At 42.4% G+C, this 18,218-nt stretch overlaps 1 long non-coding RNA gene across 1 annotated transcript; it reads right to left on the bottom strand.

Moving 5' to 3' along the window:
- Positions 1-7,467: 7,467 nt before the first annotated feature.
- Positions 7,468-17,457, bottom strand: LOC116080519. Its single transcript, XR_004114464.1, has 4 exons — positions 17,359-17,457; positions 15,801-15,906; positions 14,841-14,949; positions 7,468-7,570 (listed from the first exon to the last, which is right to left on the bottom strand). It is a non-coding gene; the product is annotated as an uncharacterized LOC116080519 (long non-coding RNA).
- Between the last annotated feature and the right edge of the window lie 761 nt (positions 17,458-18,218).

Below are 18,218 nucleotides of genomic sequence, written 5' to 3'. Positions count from 1 at the left end.
TAATATATACCAAATAAAGTGGAGCATTAATTATCAAAGGCATGTAAAGATTTGCCTGTGATGCAATTACTCTTTAGCAGTGTGTGTGTGTGTGTGTGTGTGTGTGTGTGTGTGTTGAGAGTGAGGCAGAGACAAAGACAGAGAGACAGAAAGACAGAGAGACAGACAGACAGAAAGACAGAGAGAAAGAAGAGATGGACAGAAACAGACAGACAGGTACAAAGAAAGACAGAGAGAGACAGAGATATTAATAGAAAGAAAGATAGAGTGAGAGAAAAGTAGAGACAGAAAGAAACAGAGAGACAGGGAGAGACAGAGAGTAATTGCATCAGAGATTTAGCTGTGATGCAATTACTCTATGGCTGTTAGGACTGTGAGTGAGTGAGTGTGTGTGTGTGTGTGTGTGTGTGTGTGTGTGTGTGGTGTGTATGTGTGTGAAAGAGAGAGAGAGAGACAGGGAGACAGAAATACAGAGACACAGAGACACACAGGCACAGAGACACAGAGATACAGACAGAACACATGTCTGTGAACTGAAAGAGAAAGGCAAGAAGGCATGAGACCACCTTCCAGTTCCAATCACAAAATGTTCTGTCCTGCAGTAAGAGAGTGCTATCAAAAGATCTGTATGAGCTGCTTGTCAGTCACCATAGAGGAGTAAAACAAGAGAGGCCGATTCCAAGAGAATATCCCCATGTAAAAGAGGGCAGGAAAGACAGAAAAATTCTGACCTCATCCAGTGAGGCTGAGAGGCAGTGTCAGGACCAGGTACAGTGTGGACAAACACACCTGGCAATTGAGGAGTGTTGTTTCCCAAGGCTATCTTCTCCTGAAAGAGCTTGCAGGGCACATCGCTTAGGGACCTGCTGGTAATTGGTTCTGCTAATTGCCACTGACTTAGTAAGAGTTTTCATAATTCAATTTTTGTTTAATGGCTAAATAGAATGTACCAGACCATGGTGATTATTGAATACTTCAAGTTCTGTTTTATTATCAAATTTGAATAGATATTTTCAGTAGGTGGGAATAAAATGTGTTTGTATGCTGGACTGTGGGGAATAACAGTTTTTGTATTAGCTATGTAAGCGACTATGTTATAATCATCAAAATTAGCAAAATTATTAATGTGAAAGTCGTGAAATATGAGAGGAAACTGAAACAGCCCAGCAGCCCTTCTTGCTCATGTGTGCAGCTCCCAGCTGTGTTCATGGTGGGAGGAAGGGGAAAATGAAAAGGTATTGGGTTTCTGCCAGAGGAGTAAATGGAATCTCCATATTCCATTTATTGTCAGAGGCAGCTTGAAGTCTGTTCGTAAGACAGTTAATGCAGAGAAAACGTCTTAGCTCTGCTTCAGATGAGTCATCATGGCAGTGACGGGACACACTGTCAGAACTGTCTACCTCCCGTGCATGGTCTACAGACTGAGCCTGTGAGGACCAACCTATGAAGGACCTCCATTCATTCTGCCTTTCCTTCTATCTTTAGGGACAGCAGAACCCATTCCCTTCTTGTTCCCATTGTTTGTCAGAGAGTTCTGCAGAGGAAATACCCAGGGACCCATTTTCTTGACTTCCTTCTCTTGCCATCCAGCTGGAATCCCGAATTCAATTATAAACCTATTAAAATGTATATAAATGACTGAAACTGTAGCTTGCTTACCCAGATCCCAGCCACTTCCTTTTGCTTCTACAAGAACTCATCAGCAGCAGGCTGTGGGCAATGAAATCTTAGATAAATCATCATTTTAAAAAATCTGGTTTCTATGTATACAATGACGTTTATTAGTGGCAGTTTACCATAGTTTCCAGTTTCATTTTAAATAAAGGTTCTTGAATTTCAAATTCATATATCTCCAGCCCCATGGGAGACTCACCAAGCTACTTTTGTTTGTGATACAAGAATGATGTAACCACAAATTTGTCAGAGCTGGTCAGGGCTTTAGTATAGAGGGGTGCTTTAAATACCCTGTTTACAGACATTTTTAAATGCTTTCATATCAGCTAAGATATAAAATTAAATTATAAAATGTTCTCCACAAGATAAAGTGTTTTTCAAATAATTATTTTTAGAATCTTCACAAGTAATATTTTTCTACCTGTTCAAAATAATATCCTTGTATCCCATTCTAGAGCATCAAGACATGGGTTTTCCTGTGCTCTAAAAACTTTTAAGACATGTTCCATCACAACTGGAGGAGTGATTGACAGATGAGGTTCCCGACCCTCACACAGGGTTTATAGAATGTCGGTGACTATAGGGTGAGGGAGAGAAGTTTTAGGAGTATAGCCACTGGTGAGGTATCCATCTTCCCATAAACAAACATTCATCGGTGTTCATCCACGCAATCCAACAAGGCTCAGTGGGCTACCCCACTTCCCTCCAAAGAAAGACACGAGACTGAAAGAGGGTTTAATAGAAAAGAGAAAGGAGACCAACAAGAGTGCATGGGGGACAAGAGAAGGTAAGGGGCAAATACGATCAAAACACATTATACAGACAAATGGTGGATCTCTGAGTTAAAGACCAGCCTGTTTTACAGAGTGTATCCTAGGATAGCCAGGGCCTTCACAGAGAAACCCTGTCTCGAAAAACTCTAAGTAAATGCAAAATCCTTAATGTCACAAGTTCACTCTCATAACTCTCTGCTTAAAACAAGGAAAGATGCAGTGAGTCAGAGGAAAGATACTTGCCTGGAAAAAGACACTAGTGGAGCTGGGGAGATCTATGTTTATCCCTCCTCAGTGCCAAATGGGCACATACTTATAAGTACTACACAGACTCCTCTAGAGAACCCCACTCTGACCCAGCTGATGAAATCACTGGTTATAACCTAGAAAGACATACCAGAGCATTGGCTAGCTCTACCCTGGAGGTCAGCAGCTTTCTGGGTATCTGGAAGTAGTGAGAACAAACAGAAACCACAGAACCAGGATTCCAGTGAAGTGTTGTGGAGACCTCACAGATGTAGAAAGAGACGTAAGTACACTTCCTTTTCCTAAGAAATGCATCAGGAGATTGGGCAAAGGTAAAATCATTCAAATCACAGACTGTCATGTGGCATCACCACTGAGGCCCTTGCCAGCTCACATTCTATGATATTGGGGAAGTCATGGAGACTGGAGTATGAGGCAGTCAGTCACAAGCCAGAGAGTAGATGTTCTGAGTGCTGGTTCTTAGCCCAGTTCCTTTTTAAAAATTGTATTTATTTGATTTGCGTGTGTGTGTGTGTGTGTGTGTGTGTGTGTGTGTGAGAGAGAGAGAGAGAGAGAGAGAGAGAGAGAGAGAGAGAGAGCATGTGTGCCATGGTACATGTGACATCACAGCATGTTCATGGAGTTCTGAGGACAATCAAATGAGTCTATTCTCTCCCTTCACAATGTAGGTCCTAAGGATTAGACTTAGGACATCAGGTCTCATAAGTACCCATTGAGCCAACTAGAAAGACTAATTATTCTTTCTACTCCTCTGCCTCTTCCTTTCCCCTCTTCCTCCTTTTCCCTTTTCCTGTCCCTCCTCCTTCCCCCTTTCCTCCTAGTTGTCCTCCTCCTCCAACTCCTCCTCTCCCTCTTCCTCTTCCTCTGCTTCTTCCTCTTCCTCCTCCTCTTTTCTCTTCTTCCTCTTTGACATGGCCTCACTTTGTATTCCTGTCTGGCCTGGAACTCACTATGTAGACCAAGCTAGCTTTGAACACACAGACCCATCTGCCTCTGCCTTCCCCTTGCTGGGATTGAAGGTCTAAGCACCCCACCTGGTTAGTTTTTCATTTTTATTCAGTCTTGATTCCTTAGTCCATGTGATCATGCTGCCCACATTTAGAGTACGAATTCCACAGTAGGTAAGCTAATCTCTACCAGACATGCCCAGAGATTTGTTTCCATGGTGATTCTAAATCTCATAGAGTTGACAATGAAATTTGACCATCACATTTCCTTTTCCTCCAGATGAATGGCACTTGCTCAAATTTCCAAGTGCACTCTGACCTGCATTCACCAGGAATCCAACTGGTGGAAACATTTGCTTTGTTAAGTGTGAAATCTGCCTCTTATAAATCACCTTATGCTATAACCAGAATTTATATTGCAGTAATTTATATAAATTATTTGTCATTAAATCAAGGAATCATTAAAATCAGAGATCATAATCTGGTCTGTGATATTCACTAAATGTACATCCTTCTTGAAAAGTCCCAGAATTGAAAAATGCAGTCCACTTAAAACATGTTACAATCACAAAACGCCAGAGGAACATGTCCAGTCCTGGCTTGGAAGCTGTACTAAATTAATGGCTATAAGTATAATTTTATTAATTCATTAATCTTTTATTGTTTGATAACTTCATACACAAATATGCATTTTGATCAAATCTATCCCCATTCCACCTCGAGCCTGACCACCTTTTCCTCCCAAATTCATGTGCTCTTTTTTCAAACCTACTGAATTCACTCAGTACTTCCTGGGGGGATGGGGATGAGGAAAGGGCCTCCCAGGAGATTTCAGTCCTATCCTAAGCTAGGATTTTGGATGATTTGATCTTGTTATGCAGTCATAACTTCAGTGAGTTCAGTTGTGCAGCAGTTCTATTTTGTCCATATAAATAAAGTCTTACCTCAGACATCCACCATTGATGGCTCTTATAATCTTCTTGCTCCTTCTTTCATGATTATCCCTGTGCCTTGGAGGAAGAATATGATATAAATGTTCCATTTTGAGAAGAGAACTTCATAATTTCTTATTCTCTGATTTTTGATTATTCATGGGTCTCTGTATTAATCACCCTTGACTGCACAAAAAATGCTGCTCTGCTGGGGATTGAAAAATACATTAATCTATGGGTATAATGATATCATTGGAAGTTAGTTTAATACTATGTCCATTTATCAGAGTGATGGTAGATTCCTCTTTAAGGTATGTGATCTGTCTAGTTACAGATTCTAGTCCTTAATAACAGTAACAGGTATGGATTTCATCCTGTGGAGCAGTCTTAACTCTAATTAGAAAGTGGTTGGTTACTCCCATGACATTTGTGACAATATTGTACTGGCTGTAGCTTGTTTGGACAGTTGTTAGTGTAGCTCATATGGTTCACAACTAGGTGAGACAGTTAATTACTCTTCTCCCCCACTATGCAGAACTATAAAATCTACACAGTGAGACTGAAGCTTCAAAGTCACTATCCACTTTATTTCTTTATGTTCAATAATTCAACTGTGTTATGTCTTCACAAAATGGTCTTACCACCTAGTTCTTAGGGGGCAATCACCTGTGATGTCATGAGCATATCTACAATACACTACTCACAGAGGTAGCCTACACCTGGCATTGAGCTTTTTATTTGTCAAACCATGATGTCTAGGAGAGGCCTTGTTCCTTCCCCATTATAGGATGTGGTGATTTGAATGAGAATGTCCCCCATAGTCTCAAGCATTTGAAGACTCAGACCCTAATTGTTGGTGTTGCTTGGGGTGTTTAGAAAGTGTGGCCTTGCTGGAAGTGTGTCACTGGAGGCATGGCTTTCTACTTCTTGCCAGCCATGAAGTGAGCAGCTTAAAGCTTCCAACCTTCTCACCCTAAGTTTCTGGCTCACCTATGACTACCATAGTCAGAAACCTGCTCACCTATGACTTAGAGTACCCAAGCCAGAAACTGTGAGCCAGAATAAACCTTAACTTCTTGAATGTACCCTTTCCAAGCATTTTGTCACAGTGACAAAACACAATACAATTATTACAGTGTGCAGGTCCAAGTGAGCTCATGGCACATGCCTTTAATCCCAGCACTTGGGAGGCAGAGGCAGGTGGATTTCTGAGTTCGAGGCCAGCCTGGTCTACAGAGTGAGCTCCAGGACAGCCAGGGCTATACAGAAAAACCCTATCTCGAAAAACCAAAAAAAATAAAAAATTAAAAAAAAAAAAGAAATAAGAAAAGGGGAAAAGAAGGCCCTTTCTTCCTTCAAAGAGTTAGGCTTTAGGGACTTGACAGTTGTAGGAAAGGAGAGTGAGGAGATGAATAGAGCATGACCCCTGTTCTTAAAATAGAGGTGTGGTAGTTTGAATAGGAATTGTCACCATAGACTCATATATTTGGATGCTTAGTCATTAAGGATTGGTAGTACTCAGGATTAGGAGGTACAGCCTTGTTAGAATAGATGTGGCTTTTTTGCAGGAAATGTGCCATTGAGGGTGAGGTTTGGGGTTTCAGAAGCCCAAACCAGGCCTTATCTCTCTCTTCCTGCTGCCTGTGACTCCAAATGTATAACTCTCAGATAACTCAGCACAATGTCTGCCTGTGTATCATCATATTTCAGCCTTAACGATAATGGACCTCTGAACTGTAAGCCAGCCATTTTTTTTTAATAAGGGTTGCTGTGGTCATGGTGTCTCTTCACAGCAATTGAACACTGACTGAGACTGCTCCTAGATGGGGGATATACATTTGATATTAGGGAGATATCAAGAGAGAAACTTGGACATGATTCTACAATGTCTAGGTCTTCTCCCATCTTCAGAATTACCAGGATACTGACTTGAGGCAGAAGACCTGAGTGTTAGGTCTTGGTTTACTGTGACTTCTTGAGGTTGAGAGCAAGGCCACGTACAAGTCCAGGTTTTTGTCTAGCTCATGTCCACCTTCAATGGGAACTGTTTCAAGAACCAGGCTGAACATCTCTAAGGTTGCACACTATCTGCTCCTTGTCTTCCTCAGGTTGATCCCAAGCTACCAAAATTACAGAGTATGATTATGAAAATCTCTGAGAACTCATGTAAAAAGTGTTTCACTTTTTTTAAGAGGTCCACTCAGGAACACATATACTCCTAGAGTAACAGAAAAGCAAGTTAAAATACAACAAATACAGAAACATAAAAATAGTATTCAAACACATACAAAAGTTTGAAATTAAAACCTCTGGGGTAGTGGGCTCCCATGAGTCCATGAGTACATACAAGTTTGTGAGTAAAGTTTTCAGATCATAGCATACTTATTACAGTTAAAATTAATGTCATAGCACTTAGCATTCCTGAACCCTTCTCCAAAACAAAAATCAGAAAAGTGTACAATTTTTAAAAAATCTAATCATGAAATTATTAGAATTCTGTGAGGTTGTAAAATTACAACCATGAAGCTCTGCAAACTCATTCTCTTTCCTTGTAACTTAGAAGGGACTCAATTTCACAGCATGTGACATAAAATGACAACTAGGTGAAATGTAGAGAGTATAAGTTACTAGATTAATTATTAGATCATAAAGAGTAAGTGTAGCCCTATGTATACTGAGTTCCAATAGTTAACAAAGTGAAACCATCATGAAGTCAAGCAACAATCAGCTTGCTGTAGTTGTTACCTTTGTGACTCTGAGACCAAAACATCTGAAGAACAGGTGGAAAGCAATTTCTGGATTACATTTTCTATCCCTGAGGTAAGATACTATGGCCAAGTCAAACTATAGAAGAAACTGTTTACTAGTGGCTTACAGTTTCAGAGGTTGGATCCATGACTCTTTTGGGGAGTGGGGGGCTTGGCAGCAGGCAGACAGACATGACACTGGAGTAGGAGCTGAGAGTTTACATCCTAACCTAAGAGTAGAAAGTAGAGAAAAAATGGGGAGATAATGGGAATACATTTGAAACCTCAAAGACAACTCCCAGTAATACAGGCATTTGAACAAAGCCATACCTTCTAATCCTTCCCAAACAGTTCCTAAGCATTCAAATATATGTAGCTATGGAGAGGATTCTCATACCAACCACCACAGGGAAGATCTATTTACTCAGATTTCTGTGAGTTTAGTTCCTATTGCTCAGCTCCACTAATTCTGGGCTGGGGGAAACAGAACTTCACCATGGTGAAACCTATAGAAAAAAACAGCTTATGGTGAACAGAACACAAAACAACAAGGGGCAGATATAATCTTTGAAGGCTGGTGAGCTACTACCCCTATCAAGCCCTGTCAACAGCTTTCACCATATTCCACAACAGTGCCACCAAGCTGTGTCATGCATTTCATGCTTAAGCCATACCAATGCCCCATTAATGCTTTGGCACTTCAATGCAGCTCTAGGAGGAGAATCTAATTAAAACAAAAGCAAAATTGAAAATCAGTCAGATACATAGACAAAGTTTTAATTTGAACATGAGAAGAGTCAACTCATAGCAATGACTTCCCATTTCCACACCCAGTCTCTACAGTAAAACTCCAGCATACACCTGCTGCCTACCACTGGTATTGTTCGAGGTTCAAAGAACAAAATATGCACAAAAGTTTACAAACTCAAATGTGACTGGCTGATGTATTGGGGAAAAAAATCCCTGGTATGTATATACACCCAATTTTTAAAAGTAGTGGGGCTTTTGGAGCCTGATCAGTGGGAAACATATTTGCCATTGAAACCTGTTAATCTGAAATTAGATCTGCAGAACCCAGATTAAAGACAGCAGCAGCAGGGCACACATCTCTATTCCTAGTGTGCCCCTACAGAGCAGGGAAGCAAGAAGCTCCTGAGGCAACAGCTAGTATGTCATACTCAAGGGCAGCTAAAGAGAGAAGCACTGGCACAAAGAAAGCAGAAGGCCTGAACCAACACCTGAGGGTCACACTCACAGGAACACATTCTGCAGTAGATTGGAAGTGGCCTAGTCATTTTAGTGTATCCTCTGACGCCAAGAGCTCATGTGCCTTGCAGTCTTTGATGTGGAGACATGAGGGCACAAGCATCCACCTCACTGGCTTTTCTTCTGGCCTATTATTTTCTAAGTTCCACCTAGAAATAAACATTTTTCAACACCTGGCCTTCTTCCTCCCCCTTCCTCTTTCTCACAACACAGAACACAAGGCAAGGGAGATACCACAAGCCTTTAGAGATCAGAAGTGGTCGAAGGCTGCCTCTGTCACTTTTGAACTATCACTATTTATGGCTGTGCCAACCCTCAGGAATTTCTGGTTCAGGAACTCATTTTCCTGCTCTTCCATGATTCCCTGTACGGAGCATGTAGAGCACTTACCATTTAAAAACAATTAGTTTAAGGTGCTCATTTGGATTGAAGTAGCTAGAGTACAATTCAATTGCACTTCAATTATATTTCTATTCTAAATCTTTCCATTATAAACTACAGAGACTGCATAATTCCAAAGACACTGCACTCCACACTAGGAAAGGCCAGTAGCAGCATCTTTCACAGCCTTCTGCTTGGCCCACTCCTCTCCAGCTCTGGGGTGGATATCCACCAACCACTGTCAAGTTTATTTTCAGAAAACCCCATTTGATGTGGAGCAGTGTGCATGTTGCTACTTAGCCCCCGACAGTCTCCACCCCCCTGGCTTTTAGCTGTATCCATTTTTTTAAGGCAGGCAAATATTTACACTAACCTCCAGAGTCTTCACCCCTCACCTTTCCTGCAGATCACACCAAACCTTTCTTTATGTCCACACAAGTAATGGATCCTTTTAGACTTGGCATCTTCAACTCTATGTACACTTCTTTGGGAGCTGATTTGTGGTAGGGTATTACAATGTTTGGAACAGGAGTGCAGATAAAGCCCAGGGACTGTGGGCATGCCCTGCCCCCCTCAAGCCTTGGCAGGGGGTTAAAGAGCTCCCAAACAAAAAGAAAAGAAAATGAAAAACCAAACAAACAAAACTGGAGATTGAGCCTTGTTTGTGCAGAAGTGTACCCAGAAGTAGTTGATACCTTCTCCCAGACTACACGCTCCTACCCCCAGACACTCTCTGAGCTGTATGGCTCACACTGCTAAGGTAATCTCAACTGCTTAGTAGCTTCTTTTCTTCCTGGGCAATGCCTATTGTTCATGGTCACATTTTACACTCAAAGCAGCTTTTTTCCACCTCCTTCCAGGAAGCCAGTGTCTAACATCTATTTACTGCCCATAAGATCTGGTCCCTGACTTGGACAGAGTCATAAAGGCTGGTGCCTACCTCTGGGGGAATCACTGGATTATACAATTGAGTTTATAAGTGGCCTCTGAAGGAAAGGCAAGACATTAGAAACAGTATACTGGGATAAAAATCCGCCCCTGAGCCCTGGTAATTTTCTTTATAAAACACCCAACAAACATCAACTCCCAGCATGCACTGCATGTCTAGACTGGTTGTAACCTCATTTCGGTATACCTTATTTTGGGGGACCAAACAATCAAGTGTTTACTGGAGCAGCCACCTGAAGCTGCTCCTGAGGCTCCCTTTTCCAACAGTATATATCCAGATTGCTCAAATTAGTTTGCTCGGATAATGATACCAGCTCAAACAAAGGGTGCTGGCAGTGGCAAGTAAAGGAACAGCCACTTCTCCAGTAGGATGAGTGCAGGAAGGGGATAAGGTGGTTCTTAACACCTGTGCGGTGATGGATTTAACCTGGGTGGGGGGTGGGGGGATGGAGGTGGTTGTCTTTAAACAGAGTACTATCACATTTCAAGGGTAGCAGATTGGACCTAACTGAGTGTTAAGTTGGCTCAGACCACACTGCTCCTGGGGACATGTGTATCAGAGGAGTACTCGTGCCTGGGAAAAGTCAGTGCTCAGTCTCTGGCCCATGGCAGCACTAGAAGAGGGAAAAGTTTTACTGTTGAGTGATCTGGCTACTTGAGCTACCTATTGAGAGCAGCCACTTTCTGAGCCACAGAACTTCAAAGTTTGAAGAACTATAAACTTTATTTTGACCATTTACATTTCTTCAGTTAACCTTTCCAAGGTTCTATCCACCTTGCTTTCTTTTTTTTAATGGTTTTATTTATTTACATTCCAGCTGTCGCCCCACCCCCATACCTCTTCCCACAGTTCCTCATCCCATTCCTCCTCCCCCTTGCTTCCAAAAGGGTGCTTCCCCATCCTTCCCCAGTCTTCCCCCTTCCTTGGGGCATCGAGTCTCTCTAGTATTAGTAGAATCTTCTCCCACTGAGGCCAGACCAGGAAGTCCTCTGCTATATATGTGCCAGGGGCCTCGGACCAGCTCATGTATGCCGTCTGGTTGATGGCTCTGTCTCTGGGAGCTCCCTGGGGTCTTGGTTAGTTGAGACTGCTGGTCTTCCTGTGGGGTTGCCCTCCCCTTCAGTTTTTTCAATCTTTCCCAATTTCAACCATAGGGGTCCCAACTTCAGTCCAATGGTTAGAGGTATCTGCATGTGTCTCAGTCAGCTGCTGGTAGAGGCTCTCAGAGGACAGCTATCTGGGCTCCTGTCTGTAAGCACATAGTAGCATCAATAATAGTTTCAGGTCTTGGTGCCTCCCCACCCCCGCCATGAGATAAATCCCAGGTTGGGCCGGTCATGGTCCTACCTTTCTTGCCACACAGAATTTTTTCTGTTGTTGTAGTGACACCTTATTGTACTTTCTAATTGGCAGTTCAAACTCACCAATCAATAGCCATTTTTGTTATCATGACCAAAATCCCTTAATCAGCTCTAGTTGTAGCAGTCAGTTTTCTTGTCATTGTGACCATGTGTCTGACAAGCAACCCCTTCAGGAAAGGAGGGCCTGAAGGGATTCATCACACCCCGGCCAGGTCCTCCATAAAGACAATAGCATGTGGAAGTTGCTTCCTTCTCACAACTCAGCAAGAAGGAAAGACCCCTGGAAGCAAGCCATGACCCTGAAACTGGCCCTCCAGTGACCTGTCCCTACTGCTAGACCCACCTTTGAAAGGTTCCACAACCTTCTAAAACGACTGTTGAGCAAGTGTTCAAAGTCAGAAGCAGTGGTGGCCAATCAGACCCACAGGAAAGAAGGACCTACTTGGGCTCATGATTTTATACCAGCTTGCTCTACCCTGTGGGCATGGGCAGGACATTGCAGCAGTAAGGGTGAATAAGAGACAAGACCTGCTCATTTCATGATGGACAGGACCTAGAGTGGGAGCGGGGGGTGGGGGGGCAAGGGGGGCAGGGAAAGCAAAGTGTCTGGGACAAGATACTTGCAGAGATCCTCACCTACCTAGAGACCGACGTCTTCCACCCAGGAAGACCCAAAGGAGATCTATCATCTGGGACCAAGGCAGGAGGCTGAGGGGATGGTCCCTTTCAAAGCGCAACACTGTTTAATCACAGGGTTACTACATACAGCCTCTCAGGTAAGCCCCAGGCTTACAGATATGAACACCAGTAGAGAGAAAATAAAATCTCCCTCTCCTGGGCTCCTAGCAGGTAAATGAATTTTCAACTTTCCTCCTGAGGTCATCTTGAAAGTGTTTTATGCACTTTATAAAGAACCAGGAGTCCTTCATGGAGAGATCCTGCAGGGGACATAGGTCAGAAAGGTGTGCACGGAGCAAAGAAGAGAAATCAAATTTGATTTTTCAACAAAGGGGACTATGGCAAACACCTGCCTGATGAAATAGGGTGCAATTCTGAAAGACTGGATTCAACATTGTTCTTTTACCAAGAAGATAATCAGTTAAAAAAAAAACCTAGAGACTGACAGATGCATACTAAGGAAGGAGAGAGAGATGGAAATGAAAAGTTAGTGTGTGATAACTGCATACTATGGAAACTAATTATGTACTAAATGAAATAGGAAAAATATCACAATGTTAACAAACTGTATTAAATATCCAGAAAAAAAAAACATTGTATGTCATACATGTGTGTGATTATACATATATACCCATACAGATATACACAGATAAATACATACACAGACACACACATATACACACACACACACATATATATATATACATACATATATATAGACACATATACATACACTCAGACACATGCACACCATACATACATATACATACATACAAGTACATATATTTCATATGTATACTTTAAAAGCACAGGCCATACCAAACTAGATGTAGATAAACATGTCAAGAGAGCTGTTCAATAACTAAGGGAAAATAATTCTGAAATACCTATTGGGAGTAGTATCAAGAGCCTTACAAACAATAGTACACACTAGTCATGAGGTAATCAATAAACATCTGCCCATGTAAAAGATAAATGTATATCTTGATCTTCAATTGCATCCTTTTATATATTAAAACATGCAAATAAAGTTAAAGAGAGCTTAACCTGGGGGGCAAAATGTTTTTGCACTGTAACAATATTGTTAGGATGAACAAAAAATAACAGCACAGTATTCCTAATATGTAAAAATTTTCTGTGTATCAATTAGAAAGTATAAAGAAAGTATCAAGTTACAAAAAGCTATATACAAGGTTATAAAATAAATATAAACATTTTATGAGTATGAGACCAGAAAAGAAGGGTTCAAATTAATTTGCTGCAAGTAACTGTTTTAGAATATTTATTTATTTATTTATTTATTTATTTATGTATGTATGTATGTATTTGGGTGTGTTGGCTTGTGGAGGTCAGAGGGCATGTGAAAGTCCATTCTCTTCCCCTACCCTGTGCACTCTAGAGACTGAAAGTGAGTTACCAGGCTTTGCGGCAGACACCTTTATACATTGAGCTATCTTGCCAGCTCTTGCAAGCAATTATAGATTTTTTTCTGCCTTAGTGATATATAGTAAAATGACTGTTCACTTATACACAACTGAATTAGATCTGGATTGTCTGGTGGGACACCAGTTTCCTAAAAGCAAAAGAATGTTTCTTATGAGAAGAACTAGAGTGTGAAACCCTTAAGACATCCCTGTTGTTCCAAGGCTCAAGGTATAAAAATATCCCCTAATGGTCACTGGAAGTGTACAGATATATTTATTTTGTTGTAGTTATTAATGGCTAAACAGATCATGGTAGATTCTATATCCAGAGATAACAGAGGCAGATCCATAATAGTGAGTCCCACACTTGAAATGGGTCAACATAGCCCTGTTTTTCTGATTGTGATTGTCTAGGGCATTAGTGGATCTGTGGGGCAGGAGCTGGTGGTACTGTGGACCAGTGATCCAGCCCTGCCCTAATAGTCTCCTCATCCTGGAGTTCTCTACAGTCCTTGTACACAGCCACTGGCAACAACAACAACAACAACAACAACAACAAAGAGTTTGAAGGTGTATATGTGGGGGAATTCTGTGGCTCCAACATGTGACTACACCAACAGGGACTACTGGGACTACACAACAGGGACATAGCAGAGTCCAGGTTTGGTGATAGGTGAGCAGACTCTGAAGGTGTCCGTTCCTTCCTACTTTGAGGGAAACAGAGAGCTTCCCTTCCCTGATCTCCTGAAAATATTGCCTCCTTCTGTATTCTGGGCTGCTTTGCGTCAGGGGACTCATCTGTTTCTTTGGGTTTTCAGGCTTCTGGAAGCTCAATGCCAGAAATGTTGTGTTGCATAAGCTTAGAATTTCCTTTGGAGCTCAGGGGAGCAGGTAGACAAAACCTGAGACTGGACGCCATACTAGGCCAGGAGAAGGCAGCCAGGTCCAAGTGCCTAGGAAAATGATTCAACTATAAAGAAACACACCCATTTCTCAAATGTAGTGAAATTTGCTGCTCGAAAGTGATATTTGTGGGAGGGACCTAAGAGGTAACCTCACCTCAGCTTGAAGGAAGAGTAAGGAAGAGCTTTCTAGAAAAAAAACCAAAACATAAAAAAAGCCATTCCAGCCAAAATCATGGTGGACTCCACCAGCTGACTGAGCAAAAGAAGAGGGACAAAGCCCTATTGCGAAAATAAAATAAAATAAAATACTACATTGTATCCTTCAATTAAAATCACCAGGTTGATGATGAGCACCTCATAAATGTTGTTCTCTAGTTAGTTTCTCTCCTTTAAACTTCGTTGTTACTACCTAGTGTGTCTAAGTGCAGGTATGTCTGGGCCATAGTGCATACACAGTGTGTGGAAGGCAGACATCAGCTTTTAGGTGTCTCTTTCCTTTCAAAAGATCCAGCCATCAGGTGAGGCAAGCCTTTTACCTGCTGAGCCATCTTGCTGGTCCAGTGTATGGTTTCTGTATGACTTCCATGATCAAATGTGATTGGTCCTCAGAGCCAGAGAGTATCACCTGAAGATTCCCAGAGGGACCTGGAAATGGAAAAGGCTAGACAGTACACCATTCTGGTTCATATTCCTGTGGGAGAGTTGAAGAGGTTTGGAAGACAGGGGCTTAGCCCTGTGTGTCTGTGATTCTAACGGTGTCTCCTTGTTTGTAAACTACGGTGTGTCTGAGAGACTAAAAGTGAGATCAAAGTATGCGTGTGTTGTTTTCTTCTTTGCATTCTAGAAAGCACAAGGATGGCATTGCCGTACCTTGTAATCTGTGAAATATTAGCGCTGAGAAAATATGACCTTAAATATATTCAAAAACTAGAAAACAGAACAGCCTCAACCCTGGCTATCTGTGACAGAAGGGATGATGAGCAAGTCTGTGTTTCTTTCTCCTATCTCTTGTGTGTGCAGTTTCAACAGAGCTAGAAAGCGAAGAAGTATTATTGAAAAGGGAGGGAGAATTCAAAGCAAGGGGTGTGGCCTAAGGCTAAAGGAGATTGCAAGCTGCTGACACTCACTGCCACGTCATAGTCCATGCTCTGGCGAGACAGTCCCCTGTGGCAGAGACCAAAAGAGTCATACTAATTGTGCCACTGAGGAGTGTGGTGTTAATAAACTTCTTGAATTGTGCTCCTGCTTGTTATAGTCCTGCCTTGGTCTCAGATTAGGTAAGGTTCAAAAGCAATGAAAATCATCCTGCCCTACAAGGCAGCTTTCAGAGATGCTGAGGAGTGAGGGAATCAAACAAAATGAGTTGTTCCACTCTGAACACCTTATGCTGCCTAGATGCTGGGCACAACCTTGGCACCTGTTGAATTCAATACAAAGTTTACAAGTGACCCCCCCTGAGTTCCCAGATGTAACAAAAATGGGAAGGCATAGCTTACCTTGCCATAGGAGTGCATAGGCTGCTCTCCATGATCCTCACAGCCCCTTCTTGGCTCCATTTTAACAAAGAGGAAATTCTCAGAGATCTTCCTAAAACTGTGAAGTCTAAGATGGAAGGGTGTTGCTGTGACCTGAAGGCATCCCCTACAAGTAATCCCCTACAAGTTGGAATTAAGTCCAGGTCATGGTATTGAGAGACACAGCCTTTGGAAACAGTTTGAAACCATAAGGACTCTGTTCCCATAAAACCCATTGATGATGTTTTCACAAGGGTTTGTGGGCATGGGCTTCCTCTCCTATCCATGTGAATAGATAGCAAATGTTCACATTCATCCTTCATCCTTCCACAGGTGAGGAGGAGGCAGGTAGGCTGCAGGTATCGATGCCTTCATATCACCATTATAAATCAATAGATTAAAGAGAGAAAAATTATATTCTAGATAAATTATCAGTACTCTATTCTTCCGCTATCATAACAGCATAACAGAGTGACCTTAGTGCTGTGCTGCAATGCTAGTGTGTAACACTAAGGGATGTCTAGGATGCCCTACCTCACTTCATCCCACTCTGTACATTCCTATGAGAAGTCACGTTGAGTGATGCACCTACTGATGATGACCGACCTGCACAAGACCTATCCCGATGAGCTCGGCTTCTTGCCCTGATGGATACACACACTTCTCTTTTTCTTCTCTGCATGCCCAGAGCCACACCTCAGTAATGAGGTTGAATGCTCAATCTGGATGACACACTGAGAGTCCACCAATGAAGAGGGCCTAAAAAGGCACAGCCATCCTTAGTGCAGAAATTCACAAAAGCCAAGTGGGTGCAGCTGAAACTGAGGTGGGTATAACTGACAAATGTCTGGGGTTGAAGTCATATACAGCTCTGCCCCACCCCCACCCCTGCCAGAGCTGCTGGGCCATGGTACTCAGGAGGATCATCCCTGTTCTCAAACTAGGGAGCATTTTTTCAAATGGAAAGAGCCTACTAGCAAATGTGTGTTTTAAGATAGCTGGACTGTGTAAAATAAACACAGGAATTATCACTTGATTTTCATGCTGGTCAGCTGCCCTTAGACACAGCCCTTATGAAAGTATTAGGCCTTATCCACAGGAGTCCCTATGCAATAAAACGTGGACAGGAAATGGCCTTGACCTGATTAAAAATCCACTTTTAACACTTGCCATAAAATAGAACATTTGTCACCAAACTCTGTCTAGATAGAGTGATGGCTGAGCAGAAAAAGGAACTGAAAAGTGAGAGAGGGTGTGGGGTTCAACAAGAATAAAGCAAACAGGGGCTGTTTTGAAGGTTTGGAGAGGGAGTGGCAGGCTGAGATCCCAGGAGAGAGCCACCATGGTGTGGCTCCTGGGAGGAGAGCATAGAACAGGCCTTCTGCCAGAGCAATTCAGGGGCATGATGCCAGGAAGGGTGCTGAGGCTGCAGCCACCTCAGAAGGAAAGAATTCCAGAAGGCATGGCACAGGGGTGGGCAGGAGTCCTACCCACCCTTAACCCAAAGGCCCCTTCTTAGAGAAATCTAGGCAGCACTTACATCATGGTAGCTGCCAAGTTGGGAAATCCTGAAAGTGTGTCAGGAGACGACACAGAACAGCTTATTCCTGTGGGAGATGGAAGACACATCTGCAGAAGGCGCCTGCCTGGGTGTCGACTTCCTTAGGGACAAGTGAAAGGGCAGAGGCATTATCAACACTGAACACTCCTGGAGCAGTTAGAATTTGCTCACCATAGACTTAGAAAGCAAGATGGGCTACTGGACTCTGGTGGGGTGTAGCACAGAGCCCAAATCATGTAGGAAGCAAGACCCATAACCAGTAGGACAGACAATGGGCAACAGCAACTGAAAACTCAGTTGCTTAACTAAGGAGTTCCAAGAACTGAGAATAAATGAAGCCCTTATCCTAGCATCCACACTATTTAGGTCTCAAACCTGGACCCTAGTCCTACTTCCAGTGTCAGCCATAACTAATCCCTACCCCAAACTAAGAAGAATTTGGAGGGAAGATGCCTGAGAGCTGGCAGTGGTTAGGGGGTGACTTTAGGGAACTGGCCTTGCTCCAATCCCCAAACACCTCACACAGTCGGAGTTCTTGCTGGAGCTCAAACACCTCAGAGCTTCTGCAGCCAAAATAACTGTAGCAAAAACAACAACAACAAAAAAAAAATACTAATCTAATTTGCTCCCAATAAATTTTGAGCATAACCTTTAAGGAACAGTTTAACATCTTTCTTTTGTTCATAAATTTATGTTTGTGAAATAATTCTCTATTTTGTTCATACTAACCTCTGCCTCTTAAATCCATTCTTTAGACTAGAACTGAGGCAGTGAGAACATGTTAGAGTCTCAAGATAGTGATTTTGTGCGGGTCGCAGATAAGCGGGTTGTACTGAAAG

The sequence above is a fragment of the Mastomys coucha genome, unplaced genomic scaffold (genome assembly GCF_008632895.1).
Source record: "Mastomys coucha isolate ucsf_1 unplaced genomic scaffold, UCSF_Mcou_1 pScaffold6, whole genome shotgun sequence".
In the NCBI taxonomy this organism is placed as follows: Eukaryota; Metazoa; Chordata; class Mammalia; order Rodentia; family Muridae; genus Mastomys; species Mastomys coucha.
This window is presented reverse-complemented; position numbering and strand designations above follow the sequence as displayed.